This window comes from Glandiceps talaboti, chromosome 16, assembly GCF_964340395.1.
Source record: "Glandiceps talaboti chromosome 16, keGlaTala1.1, whole genome shotgun sequence".
Taxonomy (NCBI): Eukaryota; Metazoa; Hemichordata; class Enteropneusta; family Spengelidae; genus Glandiceps; species Glandiceps talaboti.
Window position 1 is genome coordinate 9,353,068 of NC_135564.1, and position 22,777 is coordinate 9,375,844.

Sequence of the window (22,777 nt, forward strand, 5' to 3'; positions counted from 1 at the left end):
GTGGGAACTACGTAAACGACTCACTTCTCCCACTACAATCACGACATACGTAAGACCGCAACTTTTTCAAACCGAAGTGGTATTAAAGTGTCGACTCTCATTGTCGTATTTTTTACAGTTTGGTATAAACAGTGCCCTTCTTTGCCTGTCAAGTAGATCTGTCGGAAATTACCATACCATTAAAGGCTGACATTACTGCCGACTCCTACGTCACACCATCCAACCACATTGGATGTAATGACCTAATGAGACGAAATGGACCAACCCGTGTTCTTCCTTCGTAATCACACTCTGATCGCTTCTCTCTGCATACACTATAAAAGGTACAACTTTGCATCTCTGAGCATGATTTCATCACATATCCCTTCACACCACGGTACCTACAGATCACACTCTCAAGTAAGTTTGAACGTTTCGTTGCCTGTTCTTGTACAAGGATTCCGTCTACGTGTGCGCACTATACAGGTGAGTGCTATCAGATTCCGTTCTTTGTAAGTTTTAAGATTCTTAGCTTTTATATCTGGCTTATTGTCGGTCATCTTGTCATTATCAATGAAACATTTGAGCATGATTTTAATGGATGTTTAAGTATTTTATTGGTTTATCGTTAATTCTTATCAGGATTACTATCTTCAGAAGCGTTGTATTTTTTTCTCATAAACATGTTATCCAATAGTCTAATAACGGAACAGTATTTCCTATACTCGACGTACTGTACATGTATCATTCTAATTCAAACACTGCCCATTTCCTCGTCAATACATGTATTGCTGACGTTGTAAAATTATTGCGAGGCAAGTTTTTAGATAAGTCGGAGTCACGACCTCGTTCTCATTTACGTACGAGCAGAAAAAAAAGGTGAAAAGAAATTCCAGGCAACAGTTAAGATTCGATAGCGTTCGATATAGAAAATACAAGGCTGTTAGCTATGATATTATACTGGAAACGAAAGAAAAACATTGACACCTTACCTTAGGCATTACCACGTGTAAGTAATTGTACGTCTAATGAGATTGTCATTCAACATATTTGAAACAGTGACTGTTATTTCAAATCATGTAAAAAAAATGTCGTTGATGTAACCCCAGATTTGTTAATGTTACAAAGAAACGTAAATGGGTTCGAAAAGCGCACAACGAGAGATAGAGTGAGCGCAAAGGATTTCAAGCAAATAATATGTGAGGAATAGTCCATTTTAATGTATAATATAGAATGGCGATATTTACATGCACAATATTTTAGCAATATAGTCAACTTGAGAAGGAGTAAACCGACAGAATAATACTGTTAATAGGGAATTAATTTTAGCATTTATAGACGTCGAGCATTTTACAGGAGGATAAACGAAGTATTTAACACGAAACAGAGTTCTGTACAGTTTGGACGAATTTATACACCGTTACTTGTCGGTACATCGATAGATAATTTCACCGACAGAAAACGCAGGGAGATAAACGGACACATAGTTTTCATTCTAGAAAGAATGCACGGCCAGATAATTCGACACGGCAGAGTAGTTAGGTGCAAACAGCAAACAAACTACCAGAAAAGAAAGTCACCAGTCAGAAGATTAGATTGGACGTACACTAGAATACGAGATGATATTTAAATGTTGTGATCTCATGCACGACGAAGACACGCAGATATTGAAATGTTTTAATTTGGAAGTGATTATATGGACATAGCTATATGCATACATATGATGGCCCATCACAGAAATGAGTTAACATCGCAAAACATTAACAGTTGCAATTGCTTTCATGTTCGATAGTGCGTGGTCAAATGGAAAGCTACCGTGAGCAGTCACCTTTTTCACGTAAAAAGTAATGGGAACGACTCAATGGCGTGAATCAATTGATTTTTCCATCACTTTCGGTTGAAAGGGTTTTAATGCAAGATGTCTTATTTAGCCAACGGGGTTCGAGTGGGAGTAAATTACCGAGATTGAATCAAATATTTCCCGGGGACAGTTAAGTTTTATTGTCATACTCGTGCAATATCACGGTGTGAAGTATTCAAAATAACATTTTGTACAACTCTTCAAAATTTCATTGTAGTAGCCTTTCCGAAGATTTTGACACTTGTTTCATGGATGAAGAAATAGAGTGGTCGGTTCTACATTAGACACACAAATTACGTATCGACGCCTACCTTCCATTTGTCGCCGTTAGCGTTGCAGTTTCTTTGTGAAAGGACTTTACAGCAGTGAATACTAACGCAGACTTGGTCTTTCGTCTACTTCAAAACTATCTACAACGTTTAAAATGATCTCATACCACGATCGATGCAGTTCTGTCTTTTAAAACATGACGCGTCTCCCGAGTATTTCTGTGAGAGTTCGATTTCAAATATCATATGACTTAAAAAGTAATAACGATCAATAGCAAACCTCTACTTTAGAAACATACGAGGCTAGTAAGCTGAAACATTTCGCGGAAAACTCACCACGTGAATAAAACAAATGTATGTCTGAGAGATGCTCCGATTTCAAACAGACGGTACCGCTGTAAATACCAAATGAACATGAACCACTTAATAAATCTCATCAGACTGAAGATGCTAGGTAGACGATGGCGTCGGTGGTCCTGAATTAATCCTACGCCCACACCTGTCCCAAGAGTTTTCAGCTAGTTGATATTACTCCACTGATCTCAATCACAGTTTAGAATGAAAAAAGTTTATCCGATTATACACACATTATACGCTATTTTCATAGATGGATGACAAAACTTATCGTTAATGTATATGCGTCCCATAGCGATAATTGAATCTGTAATAAATACACCTTTGAAATTATTTTCCCCTGAAATTTAAATTCTCTTAAAAAATCCTAAATGATCTCTCTATTTTACATTTCCATTGAATGTGGTTCAATAAATTGTGCGACAGTAAGGCGTAGAATGAATAAAATCAGTGTTGTTGAAATTCAGCATATATACATATCGGTGGCTTGTCCCAGGGGTTACACATATACCGGTGCGTGAATGAGTACATTTTAGTTGCATTGTCACGAAACATCACTTATGGAATAATACATTAACTGTTAACCGAATCATTGACTGATTTACAAGTCAGTTTGATAGAAACTCCGTGATCGATAAAAAAGCCGTTAAAGAGTGTAACCTGATTCCAGCTGTACTTTGATATCAAATGAAATGCCAAAGGTTTGCAATTCAACTGAAATCGTTAATAGAACCATCAGGTTTTCCATGTCCGTTCTTTCTAAACTAAGGGGTCAGTGAGATGTCTTCATGGATCGTGAAATTTCTCGTAGCATCATGACAAGAGCAATATAAATCTAACGCTAACTACAAGTCAACGATATGATAGGATGGAACATTACATTACTTCTTCTGGCATACGGTGTTATGATGTCAAACAAGGCCTGGCATCAGAACGCGTACACGAAACAGCAAACCGCCTGTTGTACGCCATACATTAAACATTACTGACTTTCTGATGCCGAAACGAAGATTACGGCACACTGAAGTGATTCGCAAAATTGAAAGAAGTTTTTGATCGATAACTTCTATACACAACAACGAACGAATAGATATCTAAAATGTATGGCTAAAAATATCTTATTTTTAATGAGACGGTGCTATTTGTTCTCACCATTTTATTCTAAGACTCGTATTCAACCCTTCAACTCCTTACAGAGTTTGAATCGTAATTGTTTTGGCATTGTTACAGTTAAGTTTCGCATTTCGGCAATGGTTGCCTAATGTTTTTTATCATCGATTTTTACATGTCCCGAGTATCTGGATTTTCTTACTCCGTTACTCTGCTAAGTAGCAAGTACATTATCAGATGACAGACAATGGATTATTAATTATGGCGCCAACTCTTGAACGACTTTAACATATGATTGCGTCATTTGACCTTTGACTCTACATAAAAGCATTGTGTTATAAAACAATTTTCTTTTCAGATGAGCCTACTTTGTTATGGCATCGACAGAGCACCACAAGTCAAATTATGCTACATAATTTGTGAAAATGTCTCTGGCATTTGCGATTTCCTATAACAACCACATAAAAGAAAACACTTTTAAATTATGTCTAAATTGTTTTCTTACGTCAATAACTTTCTCTAATAGTTGAATTTGATCGAAATAAGGCGAACCCGGTTTTCTATTTTAAAAAAGATGTAACTTTTTACTGAGGTCCTGTGAATGATATCGTCGCGAAAGAAATATTTCGAGCTTGTTTAAGCCCTTCTTATAATTATCAGTCGGTCCTTCATTTTGCGTAATTTACATATAATCCTTTTGATTTTCTATAGTATCAACTTGAATAAGGGTGAGATAAATAGTTCCATGTAAGATAAAAAAAAAACTAAATTCTTCTCGTTAGACCCCCGACCCTCCCCTCATCCACCCCCCTTTCTAACTAAAAGAGTCAAACACCGAATCAATTTAAAATCTGTGTAGTAGTATGTAGTGCTGTGAATACACAAAGCCAGTATGCATTGAGGAAAAAAATAGTTCTTTTGCTGACACTTTACTGTATTTAGTGCCATACGTTCACTATGGCGAAAATTCTTCCATTTCTCAATTTGACGATTTTTTTTATAGAAATACTTGTATTTAGGGGTACAAACCAGATCCATTAAAAGTACAATCGTTTTTGTAGGATGAGAACAGAAATGGCTCAAAGCCCCCCACCCCACCCCCAAAGTAAAAGAATTTAGTTTTGCATCCTACATTGAACTATTGATCTTGCTCTATAAGGTGCAGAAGTTGAACTCATAAGCGACATAGTGAGGTCAGATGTCATTTAGAACAATTCGAATTAGTTGATGACAACATACAATCAGCTGAGTAAGTGACGTGTATGAATAGAAATATGTACATCTATTGTTTGATGGAGTCTCAGACCCATACATAGCTGATATCCTGTCTTCTTTATCATATCTATTATATTTTCTCTTTTTTCCCCGCCAGTTTGTGACTTTGCAACCATTCAACAGGTTAAAACCTAACTCAACTCGACAGAAGCAACCATGCGTCAAGTGACATATCTCATCGCAGCTTGTTTGGCTATGTGCCTGCTTTTACATTTGGCCGACGGCGCCTCAGCTAGGTCCGGCAAGCTCCATTCCTATCAAAACTCTGGCTTTCACATGTTTGGAAAAAGGCAACCGGGTTATTCGGCAGCAGCAGAGATCGACGAGTTGCTATCAAGGTCACTGGAAAACATCTCAGCACTAAGGAAACTCTTTGACGAATTCATGACTGAAAATGCATTGCCAGATAAATTCGAAGATATCCAAGAATAATAAAGGTATTTATGAAACAACATTAGTACAATATAGAACGAAATTAATGGAAACACCTTCTTTTTTTTGGGGGGGGGTTTCTTTTATTTTCTTCCACCTTTTTTGACATTTTGCTGATAAAAATGCAACATTTCAAAAACCTGGATAATAATTATTGCTTTGTAGTATTATCACTTGTAAAGTGAAAGTTAGAAAGAGAGGACGAAAATCTTTAAGATTATGATGTGCACATTTGCTAAAAAAAATAAAAAACCCCAAAATACATCAGGTGTTTGGATTTACCTCCTCATTACGCATGTTACAAACGAATTATAGCCAAGCAGCTTTCGAAAATATCAAAACACCCACCCATTTGGATATCAAAATAGTTATACCTCAGTTTGACGTCATTGAAGATAGATTGATTGATTCATGAATAAATAAAATCAGAATGGACTTGATCTTTTTGAAAAAAATACAAATCCAACAGATAGGAAAGTTGTTAACTTTTTATAATTGTATCATTAATGACGGACTTGGGTCAAAAAAATGCTTACCCTTAGCTATACCGTGTGTATTTTAAAGTGTAGAAATCAGGAAAACATTGCATTGCAAACATATATACACTTAACACTTTGGCATTTTCAGTAAGTTATTCCCCAGCGGGTCTGTACCAATGCATCCTTGGTGCACGGAAGCGATTTTAATCCATGGAACTAAAAACAGACTTTAAGTGCTGACCTCGCTATTGATAGGATCGTTTAAGTTAAGATTGTCCCGAGAGAATGTAATATGTTCTTAAAAGAATTCTAAAGTGTAAAGTGTTCGACGAGAAAATCTTATCATTAAAAACTAGTTTTGGTATTCACATCGAAAAAGTTGAAGAATTCAACACAGTCTATTTTACATTACCATTCATACACTGTTTTGCAATTTCCGGCTAAAAAAAGACATTGTTCTATACATGCGGTATTAAAAAATTATTGATACTCTGAAACGTTGTAAAATGAACACCCAAAGATATGTTAAAAACAATTTGATACTATTCAATTTGCAGGGATATGTGTATTAAATATATGTAATTTGTACAGTGGCAGGTATTGTAATTGAAACCAAACAATGGACTACTAAATGTCTAAATGCTTTCATTGACTTTAATTGACATTTCCACATTTAATGTTTTCAAAACTGAGTTTTTGTGTAGATTCTTGTTACCGTGATGGGATTATATTGTATAAATCTAATCTTGTTTATAAAATACAATTCGCCGTTATTACGACCATGCCCACGAGGTATTTTGTAAACAACAGGTGTTGCCGTGGAAGGCCATATCACATGTAATGACCTGCGGGGGTTGATTCTTATAGTATTCGAGTGAAGCACACGTAAAGTGAACATTATTTTACAAAGTTTTGTACTGTAGAAAAAGATTATCGACTGAAATATAAGAACACATATACTCATACATCTTGTAACAGTTCCGAACCCAGAGCCTCAATAATTCACCTTCTTATTTCAACCGAATCGCTTAAGAAGCGCGGAAATATGCTAAATGAATTATCCACGCTTGCGTTTGACATATTACAAAATATGATTGTATAGCAAGGAATACCCATGCAAAGATAGTTCCCCTATGAAACTATGTCGGAATTCAACTGTCTCCCACAAATGTCGTTTGATGAGACAGAAAACTATCGACCAGAATTGTAGATATTCTTAACATGTTTAGAATATCATATATCATCTCGTTAGAATAGACTGATTAATTTCTTCAGCCAAGCATATAGGAAATGTTTAACATGTTTATTTCCTGAACAATAGATTATGTATACATACTTAAATGTTATTCCCCAATATTTTTCATCGTTCAGCCAAGGAAAATACGATGACCTAAGGGGCCTTTGTCACCACGAGTCGCTAGACGAGTAGTGATAACTCTTAGGTCACGAGTATTTTCCGGCTGAATGAAGACAAATATTGGAGAATAATGTTAACATAATTATATCAGCGCCAATAATATCAAAGAAAAATTGGGGAAAGTAGGAGGTAATTTTGAACGTTTTGACTCATAGTAATTTGAACACAGTAGAAACAGTGACGTAATTAAACACGCGTTGTCGTGACGTAGAACGACAAGACTATATATTCCATATTGTTTGTTGAACCTAGCTCGTGCATGGTATAATAATATACTATATATACATACGTATAAATAAAAAGTTACTGGATGCGTTTATCACAATGCAGACATTCCTCTTATACTTAGAATACAACGACCTTATTTCAAGTAGTTAGAAAATGCTTTTATATCATTTAGTCTTCTAGCTGCGATAGAAAAAACTCGTTAAACCAAACATTGATTCTAATTTATCAGCTATCTTTATTGGACAACGGGTAATTAGCTGAATTGACTTAGATATAATAATTGTGGTATTTTCTCTATCTAACGTTCTATTTCCTCTTTTCAAGTTTATCCAAGTAAGGTTTTAGTTCTATGTTGTCAAGTTGAAGTCGTCTCAGGGCTTTCGCAAAGAGTTTATAATTTGAAAAGGGATTATCGTAGCTTTAGTGTCAGTTATGAGCCGAAATCTATAAATAATAAAACAGAACAAGTTGATGCAAAGTACAGATGTTGCGTCGCCATTAAGCAATATCAAATATCATGAGTAAATCCGAGTGGAAAGAAAACTGACTTTTGTACTGATACATAAGTATAGAAATAATGATGATATGTAACCCGAACACCTGCTGCTTGAAACACAATATAATGACCATCAACGAAATAAGGATATAGTTTTTCTGGGAACCGTTTTAGAATTTACATTTTGCTAAATAAATTGTGACTAGAGGTTATATTTTCTTCTTCTGATTATCTGGAGTTTGTCTGGATTTGGTTTATTTGTGTATATGTGTGTGTGTGTGTGTGTGTGTGTGTGTGTGTGTGTGTGTGATTGCTTCCAAGTGTTTGTTTGTTTGTTAGTGAGCGAGTTAACGTGAGATCGTGTGTGTAAGTGTGCGATGAGTAGATAGGTGGATAGATAGGTAGACAGACAGAGAGATAGACAGACAGACAGACAGACAGACAGAGATGGAGAGAGTGGGGGCGAGTGTGTGTGGTGGATGGGGGAGAGAGAGAGAGAGAGAGAGAGAGAGAGAGAGAGAGAGAGAGAGAGAGAGAGAGAGAGTGTGTGTGTGTGTGTACCATGAATACAATTTCCTGATATAATTTGAAATTTCCAAATAATTCCCTGACCTCTTTGTTAACACCACTATACTCATACCCATCTTTCTCTTTCTCTATTCATTTCAGATGTTCACCAATGGTTCGTTGTAAAATCCGATGTATTTGTTTTTGCCACTTTGCTTTGAAATCAACTCAGTTCTCCAAGGTCAATATGTATTCTATCTCGGTCTTCATCAACCCAACAATGTCTATAGCTGACTTCTAGCAAACACAGATCATCTAATGTCATCAATCATACCTCAAGATAGAATATATGTTGTTGAATACCGCTTCTGATTACACAGAAAAAACGCAGACTCACAGCACGTGCCTATAAACACGGGGGACTGCCGTGAATAGAACTCAACAACATAGAATTTCTATTGCGTGTTTTCTTTTAATTACATTTTCAAGTTTGCAGAGATTTAAAAAAAATATGTACATTTTACTATAATGTTGTAAACAATAAAGAATGCACTGGCTGAATGTATGTATATAATTACATCTAACTTGTATGGCTTTTATTAACCGATGTTTGTCGACAGATCGCACGATAATGGGATTTTTTTCTCCAAGGAAAAAAAAGAACTCTCCTTTGATTGCATTGCTGAACTTAGGACTGTTAGCATGACCACTGAAGGATTCTCGCTGAATAAAAACATCTCAGTCTAATATTGATTCAATTTTGTCTTGCCCACAGTCCACACTCTAGTCAAATTTGTCTACATATGTTTGAACAAAGTGAAATTACTAAGGGGTTTTTTCTCAGAGAGAGTGTAGTTGTTGTTGTTAGTAAACGTAAAGAAGATTTTTTTTATAGACGTGAAGATTACTCTTAATCGTTGTTACCTGTTAGAGTTTAACATCAGTGGTGTTTTGTCTTTCACTCATAATGAAATAATGAAACGATTACAAGTACCCGGTAATATTATTCAGGAGGATCAAAAAAAAAAAGATTTGGTCTCTATATTTTTTCGATGAAACAACTATTAATGCAATACTTCAAAATTGTTAATATAGTAATAATTAGACGCTGTACATATTAATTAGGGGTCTGTTGTATCCAGAAACAGTACAGCAACTGATGGAAACCGTGATTGCATTCGGAGTACTGTTTTTTGGGCGCGGACCCAAAAATCAATTTGATTGTATATATTCTACCATGTTACAGTTAATTTCACAACACCATGCAGCTTGTCTATTTGATACAACTACGAATAATCCAACAAGAAACTGCATACGTCACATTTTAATAGCAAGGTCGCACGTTTTGCTACATTTAGTCGAAATGAAATAAATAATTTCAACGTGTTGCAACTCCATGCAGACTTTCGAGCGACAATCATTATCTGGCTTTCCTGTAAAGGTTTACCCGTAGCAAATAAAAATGAAGGAAACTGTCTAGTTACAAGACTGCGATCTACGAAATACTCAATTTTGCGATGTCTGTTTTCTTCTATTCATAAACATATACTGTGTGAAAATCGAACACATTTACAGTTTGACGGCTAACATAGAACATTCTGGGTTTTGTTTTGTTCTGAGAATAAAATTAGAATACAAAACAAACACACGATATAACAACTCTCGGTGGTTTCTCTGACAAAACGACGCACTTCACCCGTGAGACTCAAAAGTGTCGATATCATTAGATAATCCACAAGTAATCATCCTGAAAAAATTGGTCAAATTGGTCCTGACTTATTATGATACATGGATACATCTTGTTCAGTTGAAATATGTGGATCGATATCTCGATCTCACGCTTCAAAGTATGTATGTATGTATGTATGTATGTATGTATGTATGTATGTATGTATGTATGTATGTATGTATGTGTGTGTGTGTGTGTGTGTATGTGTGTGTGTATGTGTGTGTATGTATGTATGTATGTATGTATGTATGTATGTATGTATGTACATTGTATGTATGTTATCGATATCCTTATCTTAATCCGTGATAAGCTTTATACTCGACTCATGAAACTGGTAAACAAATGCTGTGCAGCTAAACGTTGGCCGATCAAATACCAATACTCACACTGACTTAAATGTATCAAACATTTGACCTAAATATACCTTACCGTTTACCTTTTATAAACACCCAAGTTGTCAACAGTACGTCAGGTATCCTTCCTGCCTCTGCCAAGAAATCTCTCTTGGTATTCCAATTATGACGAAAAAAACCTGCTTACAATTAGAGTATTGCTACGCTTGAGTGGCCAAAATGAAACTAATTTGATTGTAATGGCAACATTAACTCATTTGATATCAGTGCATAACACACCTGTACACACAGTAAGATGTCAACACCTTGCAAAGAGGGAAAATGATGAAAAAATGTGAAAGGTGTACAAATGTGCAATATATATAGCGTGACAACATAGTCGTTATAGGCATAGAGTGGACAAGAATTATAAAAATAGTTGATTTCAGGAGGAAAAGATCTTTAAATTCTTATTTATATATTTCACATTTTAAGTCCTAATTTATTAACATTAACCTTCAAATACAAGGATATGTCTATTTATGTAATGACAGTCAAATCACGTTATAAGGTACAACCAAACCAGAGTGACTATAGAGTTTGAATTAGGAGGCACGTTGTATTTTTATAGCGCTTACAAATGATACATTTTATCTCACTGCGAACACAAATCAACATCATCACTGTCGGAAGGAAGGTTCAAACACATTACTCTTTGTGTATGTGTGTTCACAGTGAGATACAATGTATCAATTCATATACGTGCGCGCTATCAGAGCCTGTATTTTGTGTGTGTGCAGTCATTAGTAAAAACATTGTATGAGATGCATCAAACATCGTGTCGCCTGATTGAAACTCTATAGTCTTTTTGGTTTGGTAGTATCATTTGAAAACTTTGAAGTATCTCAAACAAGAGGATATATATGTGCACTGTATTGTTTTAATATTGAAATATATATAGAAAGATGGTCGATTAATTTATACAATTTCACATAATTACCTTTCTGTAAATATACAGTTTTAGATAGTTATCGTTATTTACTGGGAATCAACAATTTCAGAACAGGTTATTGTTTATCTCCTACGAATCTGCACCTCCCCCGCCCCCACACACCACACTACGTGTACCATATTTCCTTTTGACGTTAAACGGTGCGTAATTCACATTGACTGAAGAATTCTAATGGAAAGTATTTATTGCTTTGAAACTAAAACAATATTGATTGGGCGAAGGTTTTTGACCTTTAATACAAAGTTGAAATATAAACCTATGGATAGAAGTCCCACTAGCAGTCATAGTAATGGTAATATAACACGATGGAAAGGAAAATGATGTACAGTTTAAAAAGATGTTTCTCGGGTTTATGCGCTGATCAAACTTTCTTTGTTTGTACAATATTCACATAATAATGTCGCTATGAATATGTACGTAAAATGCGGAAAGAAGTAAAAGTAATTATTAAAAGCAATATAATGGTAGCACAACCATTTTTCTCGACTTGGATGCATAGAATAATTTATCGACATGAGCATAACCGCATAGATGAGCAGGTGTTAGGTATTGAAAAATAACGAATTAGGTTAAACTGTGCTTTCAAGAATAAGCATTATACAAGTTGTAAAAATAGACCAATATATTAAATGTTTGATTAAACGAGATACAATTAACCAACTTATGTATGGATGTACAATATTGCTACGTCAGCAAGCTTTACCGGACTAATGACTTCTTTCATAGAATAAACTAGTCAGCCTTGATAAGCGCACACAATTTGTATTGGTTACAGTGTTGACTGTTCCTAGTTACAATGCCTTTCGAGTTCACAATGTAAGGAAATTTCGATCGACGCAGTGACAAGCACATTTAGATTAATTCAGTTTTTTTTAGTAAATAGTCATCAATTATGACTGTTTCATTTGGTCCATTCGACAAAATGTACAGGTGACTTAATTAAATATTAATGAACTTGTTCGATTATGCACTGAGTTTAATCATTTGAGAACAATAATAAAGTCAACGCAGTGATGTATGCAAATTAGGTTTTGATTATCGTAGTTATCTAAATGGATAACTTCCATATAATTCTATACGTTTCCTTGCGAGACACAGTGTCGCCCATTTAATCGTCAATGCCCCTGTGTTCTTCAATGTCGCCATGCAAATTTATATTCGTCTATACCAAATATAGTAATTTGATACCAGCATAAACAAACCCTATTTCTATAGTTTCGGAACCAACATGCCACCCCAAACATTCAAAATGCAGTGTTTATTTTAATGTCCATTAATAATGTATCCACAATATGCAGACGGATTTGCAAACGGAAGTAGATTTATTCAAGTCGGTGTTTTACAAGTAAGAATAGTATCAATATATAAAGGTGTACCGCGGAAAAGCATGAATGGAATGCATCTATGATACTTGTTTCCAAACAGAGAAAAGAAGGAAAGATGACTTTTTGATCTTAAACTGGTGATTATTGGCGGCTGGTTCGTTTCAACCTACACAAGCTGTTTTGAATTGTGTTCAATGCATCATTGTGTCTCACTGGAGAGAACATTGCTCGGTGCAATATTAGTAGCAGAGTATTGCAGAGTAAATCCGAAGAATAAGGATGTTATCTATAAGTCGTTATTTGGAGTTTCACGCTTCCTCAGCGGTCATGAGTTGTCTGTCTGTCTGTCTGTCTGTCTGTCTGTCTGTCTGTCTGTCTGTCTGTCTGTCTGTCTGTCTGTCTGTCTGTCTGTCTGTCTGTCTGTCTGTCTGTCTGTCTGTCTGTCTGTCTGTCTGTCTGTCTGTCCGTCCGTCCGTCCGTCCGTCCGTCCGTCCGTCCGTCCGTCCGTCCGTCCGTCCGTCCGTCTGTCTGTCTGTCTGTCTGTCTGTCTGTCTCTATCTCACTCACTCACTCACTCACTCACTCACTCACTCACACTCTCGCTGACTGACTGACTGACTGACTGACTGACTGACTGACTGACTGACTGACTGACTGACTGACTGACTCACGCTCGCTCGCTCGCTCGCTCGCTCGCTCTCTCTCTCTCTCTCTCTCTCTCTCTCTCTCTCTCTCTCTCTCTCTCTCTCTCTCTCTCTCTCTCTCTCTCTCTCTCTCTCTCTTTCTCTGAAATAAATACATATGTTACTTCTCTTAGGACAACATCTAGCCCTACATGTTATAACACTACAATTAATAGAGAACTTTTAAAGGCATTACTATCGACCTCCTCTTTAATATATCTTATTGTGCATGCCGTGTTTCTAAATGCACAACGTTTTAATATCTTTCACTGCAGATTGGATATACATATTACGGTATTGATATATCTAGTAATAATCACTATGGCAGTCTCCACAGTTAGACCATAGCATACCTATTCGTCCTTCACTATTGAACACATATTGCCTGGCCATGAGGGCTATATGGCACCCGTTTCTAAATGCACAACGTTTTAATATCTTTCACTGCAGATTGGATATACATATTACGGTATTGATATATCTAGTAATAATCACTATGGCAGTCTCCACAGTTAGACCATAGCATACCTATTCGTCCTTCACTATTGAACACATATTGCCTGGCCATGAGGGCTATAGCACCCGTTTATAACACCCTTCGACCTCATGAAATAGCATGTGATTCTGGTAGCTCACAGTCACGAGGGGGCAATAAACGAGTGATATAGCCCAAATATAGGCCGGGCAATATGTGTTTTATAATATACCTCATGAAAATCTTGCCCTCTTCTCTTGAGGTTGGCAGACGACATCGTTCTTTTGACCTGCTGTCAAGGCGCGGTGGTCACGTGACCATGTAATAGTTGATGGAACTATTTCCCTAGGGGAATAGTCAGTCTATTTTCCTATCACGTGACTGATTCTAGCGAATCATGGCACAGCATTATCACTAGGTATATTATAAGGTAATCTATATACCCAGACCGTCAAAGGGTAGTGTAATATCATTAGAGTAGTTATACTTTGACCGTGACATGTCTGTTGTTACAACACATAGTTTTCATATATCCCCAGTGATTGGCTTATATCGTGTCATGTGGTATGGAATAGAGACCCATAGTGACCCCAATTTGCATAGAGAGTGCGCTACCTGTATTCTATTTTCCCTATGGCAATAGTCAAGTTGGCTTAAAGTCTTTCCGGTCATTTACTTTGGTCATATAAAGAATGTGTATGAGAATTTGTTATATAAAACACTTATTGACTGGTTTTAAGTGGTCAAATAATAAAATATTACCCATCATGCTCTTATCTAGAAAATATTACTTGGCTTTCAGGCTCAGGAAATAGTTGTTGTTTAACAGCCCTTTTATTTCAGTAAAGGGTCACAACCCATCACACAAAGAATACGATATTTTTAACATGACAGCATTGGTAAAAAAAAAGCTGATATGTACAATTCCATGGGCTAAATAATTGTCTATTGATGCCCTCATAGCCATACAGTAAGTGTATAATACTATATTACAGAAACAGGGTTGACATGACATAGCGTTTCACAGATCATGGAAACAACATTTGTAAATAAGTTCAGACATTCTCAGACACAGACATAGACAAAATAAATGATTATTGATGTGCCGCGCACAGTTGGGATGTAGAAGCAGACAAGCCTCTCAGTAGGAAAGTAAACATTTGGAAGCATTGAAATCATGAAGTCCCTGAGTAAATCACTTCGGGACAGGTCGATCTACGACACTGTAAACGAATAGCCATGTTTATCATTTGCCTATGTGAATAGGTACTGGATTCTGCTGTCGACTGTGTTGTGTTATTTGTACTTTGGGGTCAAACTGTGTCCATCTTTACGAAAAAATCATCATTTTCAGTCCATGAAACGCCACACCGTATTTTCCTGTAACATTACAGTGTGCATATGTGGGTAGTGATATATAATATTGATTACGTTCTCGTTTCTAATAGAAACATAATTATTTAAATTTCTTTACATATGCAAATATATAATAATATATTAACTAATACTTCATAAACACTACTGAAATACCAATTGATCAGTTTAAATCCACAACTTGCAATTACTACAATATCGGTCGTCATACAAGACCTGATTTTTTAAATATGTGATTGTGAATTTTTTTCAAGTTATAGACGTGCAGAAATATGTATTTCTTTAGCTAAAATACACGTCAAAAACGAAAGAACAGTGGCGGTTACATACAGTTAGCTTATTTTAGCATCACACACAGTTATAATCGGAATGGTTTTTAAAGGCTCACTTTGAAAAAAAAGAGATTAAACATATTAGGTGTGAAAAACAATTGTCTGACTAAGCTATAGAAAAAGTTGGCCCAGAACAAAAGAATAATCCTATGTAATCCTCATGCTTCACTGATAAGATGACATTAATGCGAGAATCTGGGATTGAAACCCTGGCCTATAAAACCGTGCATAAAGGTAAGTTTTAGTACAGCCTATGTTGTGGACACTGTCTAGTGTTTTGTGACTGTCTTGGCAGATAGGAGAAAGATAAATCTACTAGCTATCAGTATTAACGTCTCTCGATATCTTATTGGATATTTGACAGTCTAATCAATTCTAAAAGAGTGGCCATCCATTCCAAGTCAAGTCTGTGTGTGCATTGGATTGTCAATCTTAACATGGAATAACTCATAAAATGACAAATAAGACTTAATGGTCCTTTAATTTCTCTGCAACCTTCAATTACCAGGTAACTACAAAAAGACACGAAATCGTTGGAATTAATAGACAAGTGTACTTTTACGGCTTCTGTGTATGGCATATGCTTTATGACAATTACATATAAATGATTTACTCTTTCCTGAATGTCGTTTTGGAGATTTTATTGGTCGATTAACTATGAGGCAATTAGTAAATCTTTGTTGACGAGCTACACACATGAGATTTGATATAAAATAGTTGGCAATAAAAATGACTATATGGCCCATTATTACGAGTTTGCCGGTTGCTGTGAAATGATTCCAAACCAGATGTAAACTGAATGTCTTCCGTAAGGGCAAAGATTTGAGATTATCGTTCCTACAGACAATTGTTGGAATACAACAGAACATAAGTAATAAGTTATTTTTTCTCATTGATTGCTATTTGCTCATGCTGTTAGTGATCTCCTGGCCAACCACAACATGTACTGTGACATTTGATGAGAATGTAAAAAAAAAAAAATAAGCACATCGTCGTACCACTTTAGACAACATTTCCTGACGAGAAACTATTTTTTCCTTTTTAGTGGCCTACAAAAATATGCCAATAATTTATAAAAAAACTAAAAGCTACATCAATAATATTTTCAGGACAAGTGCGCTTTGGTATCGCAAATGCATGTATCAAATTATATTGAATTTGAAGTGTGCATTGTTGAGGTATAGCCTAATTACCGAAAACTATTAATTACGTAAATTTCACAATAATTCTTGGGATGTTTGCCGAAACCTAATCAGTTCTTGTCACTACCCTACAGAACACATACAATAAATTTCGTTTGAATTGAGCCTGTCGTGTTTTAGAAAATGGTGATAAAGTCACACCACTTTTGATGACATTTCCTGACGAGAAACTATTTTTTTCTTTTTGTGGCCAATCGAAAATATGCCAATAACTTATTAAAACTAAAAGCTACATTAGTAATATTTTCAGGACAGGTGCGCTTCGGTATCGCAAATTATAATGAATTTGAAGCGTGCATTCTTGAGATATAGCCTAATTTCCGAAAATCAATACTTATGTAAATTTGCTCATTAATATTCATGGGTTTTTGCCAAAATCTAATCAAGTCTTGCCATTACCCTATGGAATATGTCTTCAAAATTGAATTTGAGCAAGCCGTTATGGAGAAAACGATGACACAGATCCTTTAATGTCCATGATGATCGTGTGTACAATGTACCAAAAATATGCCAATATCTTATTAAAACTAAAAGCTACATTAGTAATATTTTCAGGACAGGTGCGCTTTGGTATCGCAAATGTCCTAATTACCGAAAATCATTAATTACGTAAATTTCTCATTAATATTCAGGGGATTTTTACCAAAACCTAATCAAGTCTTGCCATTACCCTATGAAATACGTCTTCAAAATTTCATTTGAATTGAGCAAGCCGTTATGGAGAAAACGATGACACAGACAAACAGACAGACAGACAGACAGACACACAGACACACATACTTCCACCCTTAAATATATCTCTTCCTTACGGAAGAAAAAATGACATCGAAGGTTGGAGACGCAAAAGATATACTGCTTACGAAGTTAAAACTTTATGTTTTTGAGACAAAAATTACTCTATTCAAAACACAGTCGAGAACTTATATCACAACCGCTGTTGGTTTAAGGCTGAAAGAGAAAAATGTATTGTGATATCATTTGACCTGTACCATAGGTGGACAGGCCATGGTCATATTACAAGATTGATAATTGCATACGCACCCAACATAACAATGAATAAAAGAAGGCAGGCAAGACAGATGATTATTTAAACCTTTTCGATATGACAGTAGAAATTTCTTCAAAAGATTGAAATCTTGACAATAGTATATATAGCAGAGACATTACTGTACCACAGATGTAAACTATGTAAACTTGAATAACTACCAAGTATGTGAAGTTGTGGGACAGATGACTATGTATACAAGAATATCTACCCAAGGTTATGTGAAATTGGGGGAAAGATTTTGAATTGAATTGAAATTTATTTCATCAGATAACAAAAACATTGGACACATGAATATATACCCTAGATTATGTGAAGTTGGAGGAAAGATGACCATGGACACATGAATATCTACCCTAGATTATGTGAAGTTGGAGGAAAGATGACTATGTACACATGAATATCTACCCTAGATTATGTGAAGTTGGAGGAAAGATGACTATGTACACATGAATATCTACCCTAGATTATGTGAAGTTGGAGGAAAAATGACCATGGACACATGAATATCTACCCTAGATTATGTGAAGTTGGAGGAAAGATGACTATGTACACATGAATATCTATCCTAGATTATGTGAAGTTGGAGGAAAGATGACTATGTACACATGAATATCTACCCTAGATTATGTGAAGTTGGAGGAAAGATGACTATGTACACATGAATATCTACCCTAGATTATGTGAAGTTGGAGGAAAGATGACTATGGACACATGAATATCTACCCTAGATTATGTGAAGTTGGAGGAAAGATGACCATGGACACATGAATATCTACCCTAGATTATGTGAAGTTGGAGGAAAGATGACTATGTACACATGAATATCTACCCTAGATTATGTGAAGTTGGAGGAAAGATGACCACGGACACATGAATATCTACCCTAGATTATGTGAAGTTGGAGGAAAGATGACTATGTACACATGAATATCTACCCTAGATTATATGAAGTTGGAGGATAGATGACTATGCACACATGAATATCTACCCTAGATTATGTGAAGTTGGAGGAAAGATGACTATGTACACATGAATATCTACCCTAGATTATGTGAAGTTGGAGGAAAGATGACTATGTACACATGTTATATTTATGTGTCAATAAGTGGATAGAAGTAGATGCTGCATAAACTGATCCAAGCATGAAGTTAAATTGATAGACAAGAACAATATCCACCAATTACAAGTGAGTGTGATTACAGAATAACAGAGTTATAAAATACACAAGTTTAAGCACGACAGTGGACAGTGTTGTTTAATACTAGGGTACAAATGCTTGTCACCTCCAATCGGTTTTCCCTCCAAAATTAAATGGGATTAACTTAATAAAGTGTATTTTGGATTGCATGTAGTGATTATAATACATTATAGATTGTTCCGTAGATTGGGAGCATTTGGCAGTGGTACTAGATTTATGTAACAGTATATTATGGAGGGACTGTCTATGTTGCAACAGCTTAGTACTATGAATATTCATGAATCCTAAGTGCCTATTACCTTCAATGAAAAGGTCATGATTGTTCGTTGTTCACCTATCTATCGCATAAGCATTTCTGCTGACTCCCATGAGGAAATGTGACCCATAGCGGAGATTCATAAGTGAAGGACGAATTCAATTTGCTTCTTTCTCTGAAATCACGTGTAATGTAGGTGATATAAAACCATTAAATGAGGCTCCTGGACCCAAAATTATTGAAAAAGCCCTTACGTCCTGGAGTGGTGTTCCCATTGGAATAGGCTTGTAATAGCCCCTTTGTTGCAAGAATCATCTTATCAACTGAGTGAGCAAATTTCTCAAAAGTCATAACAAATATGTTTTTTATATACCTATTTTGAATGCGACACTGGGTGACGTGTTGTCACTGAGGTATGAAGTATGAGCTTGATTATATACGTCATCCCATGCTTTCCAAAATTCCCAGTAGACGAGGTGTACATACAGAAAATATCGCTTCAGTATTTGTGAAGAAAACATATCTGACAATAGCAGTCTGATTGTGAGAGAGTATTAAAAGTACTTATGGTTCGTTGGCGATATCAAACCACTTGACATTAGCAGCAGCAGTAATGAATAGAATGTATCAATGTGTGCGAAATAGTTGAACGTTTACAAGAGATATGGCTTGCTTGGACAACGCGAATGCATCACCACGTACGTCTCTAGTATCTTTCCTGTCTGAAAGGTTATATGCGTACCTGTTTTAATACTATTTCATAAACCTTAAAACGAAGTCATTACCAGTAACGTACAGCTAGCTGCATTAAACAGACTACATTGTATATAAATTAGGTTCTAATCGGGACATGAATGCAAAGATTTGGAACCGAAATGCATTATAATAACAAAGGTGCAGATGTCATTATGATCTTGTCACCGAGCCACTTTCAGGCAGGATAAATTATGTATACTAAACATTTGTTGTGTTGAATAAGGCGACAATGAAACATAAAATATTATTTTGCTGAGTGTCCAGACGTTTGACTATCTATTGCCTGGGTTGCTGTTGTTGTTGTAGTTGTAGTTGCACTTGTAGTTGTAGTTGTAGTTGTAGTTGTAGTTGTAGTAGTAGTAGTAGTAGTAGTTGTTGTTGTTGTTGTTCACATACTCATTCTGACAACGTTGAAAATTGTGTCAACTACAAATTGTGTACCTGTTATTACAATAGAATAAACCTTCAGGTATAACATACTAAGTGTCATGCAAAGTAGGGTGTCGATATGGCTTGCACGATTCTACATACAGACAGTCATGCTGTTCCACGATATAACCACAGAGTATAAATTGTACGGACTTTATAGCCTGACTTGGAATCAACAGTTAAAAGGGACAGGGGTCAACTACAGATACTATGTTTTCTAAATTATCAATTTACATACAACCTATTTTTATGATTTTCTTTTGCCCTGAAAAGTGTATAGCGTATCCAAATATTTATCAATAACATTGACGAGTTTATGTATGTGTAATTACTCAACTATCCTGCCACTGCACCCTAAATGTATCTATTCAAATTACTTGTTCGGTTTGCTCACCAGTTAAACTAACGATGACGTTGTTACTGCTTCAGTAAGTACGACATCATGTGAGAACAAGAAAAACAATGTCTTAAATGTTAGAATCTGGCCTATGCCCCTTTGAGGTTAGTATAGTAGTAACTAATGCCAACTACAACATACTATTGGACATTTGAACCTTATTTTACGATGCCTGTATTTACAAAGGGAGTATATCGAATGTTATATCACGTACTCTTTGTACCATTCGCAAGTTTTCGCATTCGAAGTTTTATTCACTGGGTTTTATATTCTGTACGTACTACGTCACGACAATTTACATCTACGCCATTGGGTTTGCGGTGATTTAAATATGAGTCAAACTTTTCATAATCGCCATTATTGTCGCCAGTAAAAAAAAAATCAAGCTTGCGCATGTATTACAAATCATATTATTCTCTACTATAGAAATAAGGGGTCTTGTCAATACCAGTTAGAAACGAGTAGTGGCAAATTCTTATCTCAGGAAAATATTTTTTGACATTTGGGCTATTGACAACTTGTAGTGACAATGTCCCTTAACTTTTCGGCTGAATGAAGAACGTTAGTGGGGAATAATGTCTATTTATCACTCGGTTGTACTCGGTTCTACATATGTGTATATATACACGCTTAGCCTATCACTCTCATTGCACGTACAAGGGACGTACATAGACATGTTAGAATACTTTATTTTGCAAAGATTCGTTAAGGTCACATGTCAGTAGTAGACACATTGTCGCACATCAAACAAGTGGGGAAATCGAAGTGCATTATTGCAAACGTTGTGTTTTTAAGTCAGAAATCGATAAGCTCGCGTCAACAGTTATTTGAACAGTTACTTCTTTTGGTTTCATTTTACACCGAAATATAGTAAAAAACAGGGAGATTCCTGACGTGAGATCTGGCTTTTTGTTACAATTTGATTTCGACTCGTCAAATTCATGCCTATATACACTAAATGTAGATGACACCCTTCCGAAACGTAACGTTCTATTTACCTACGACCTTGACGGAATAGAGTCAAGAAATAAATAACGCGGAAATCGGACCTGAGCCAATAAATTCAGCTCTCCTTCAGTCACCCAATCAATCCTCGCTAGATGTCTATAGAAAGAGATTTATTCATCCCAGTACCCTTGAATCAATGACAGAAAGCTATGAATTGTCTAATCAGAACACTTAACCTGTGATCAGTGAAGGCAATTGACTCTATAACATTGCGAATGTACTAGAACACTGCGGTTTGGTCAGTGTTTTGATCAGAATTCCCTCAAATGTTCATCTTTAATCTTTAATCTATTTATATGTGTGTATAGTGTAAATAATACATTATCCGGTGAACTGCAAAGGACGAAGATATACTTTTTTTACCCTTGCCATCTTGCATTTACAAATATATATATATATATATATATAACTCGGTGAGTATCAATCTGCTAAGACAGTGCTCTATACCGCAGTGGCAGAGCGTAATAGTTTTGGTAGTACTGGAACTCTTTCTTGGTTGTAACTCGGAGTTTCACGCATATATATAGGAAGTCAGTGGTAAGATTTATCCGTAGTACAGTGCTCGATACGTCTGCACGCAGAGCGGAGTATATGTTGAGGGTAGACACACACTAAACGTATTCCTCTAGTTCATTTTCGGTACGTCGATACTTCGAGTCAAGTTACACATTTATTTCTTGTTACTATGCGGCGTCCACAAATCCGTTCCCCAATCATCACAAAAGATGAGGAAGGAAACCAAATACCATTGCTAACAAGTGACTGAGGGTATGATTTAAGGGCAGGAGTGGTAGAAGGAAATAGTATTTGTAGT

At 35.8% G+C, this 22,777-nt stretch overlaps 1 long non-coding RNA gene across 1 annotated transcript; it reads left to right on the forward strand.

The window, feature by feature from the left end:
• Positions 1 to 356: 356 nt before the first annotated feature.
• Positions 357 to 8,986, forward strand: LOC144447540 (uncharacterized). The gene is made up of 3 exons (XR_013482034.1): positions 357 to 465; positions 4,946 to 5,285; positions 8,570 to 8,986. It is a non-coding gene; the product is annotated as an uncharacterized LOC144447540 (long non-coding RNA).
• Positions 8,987 to 22,777: the final 13,791 nt, after the last annotated feature.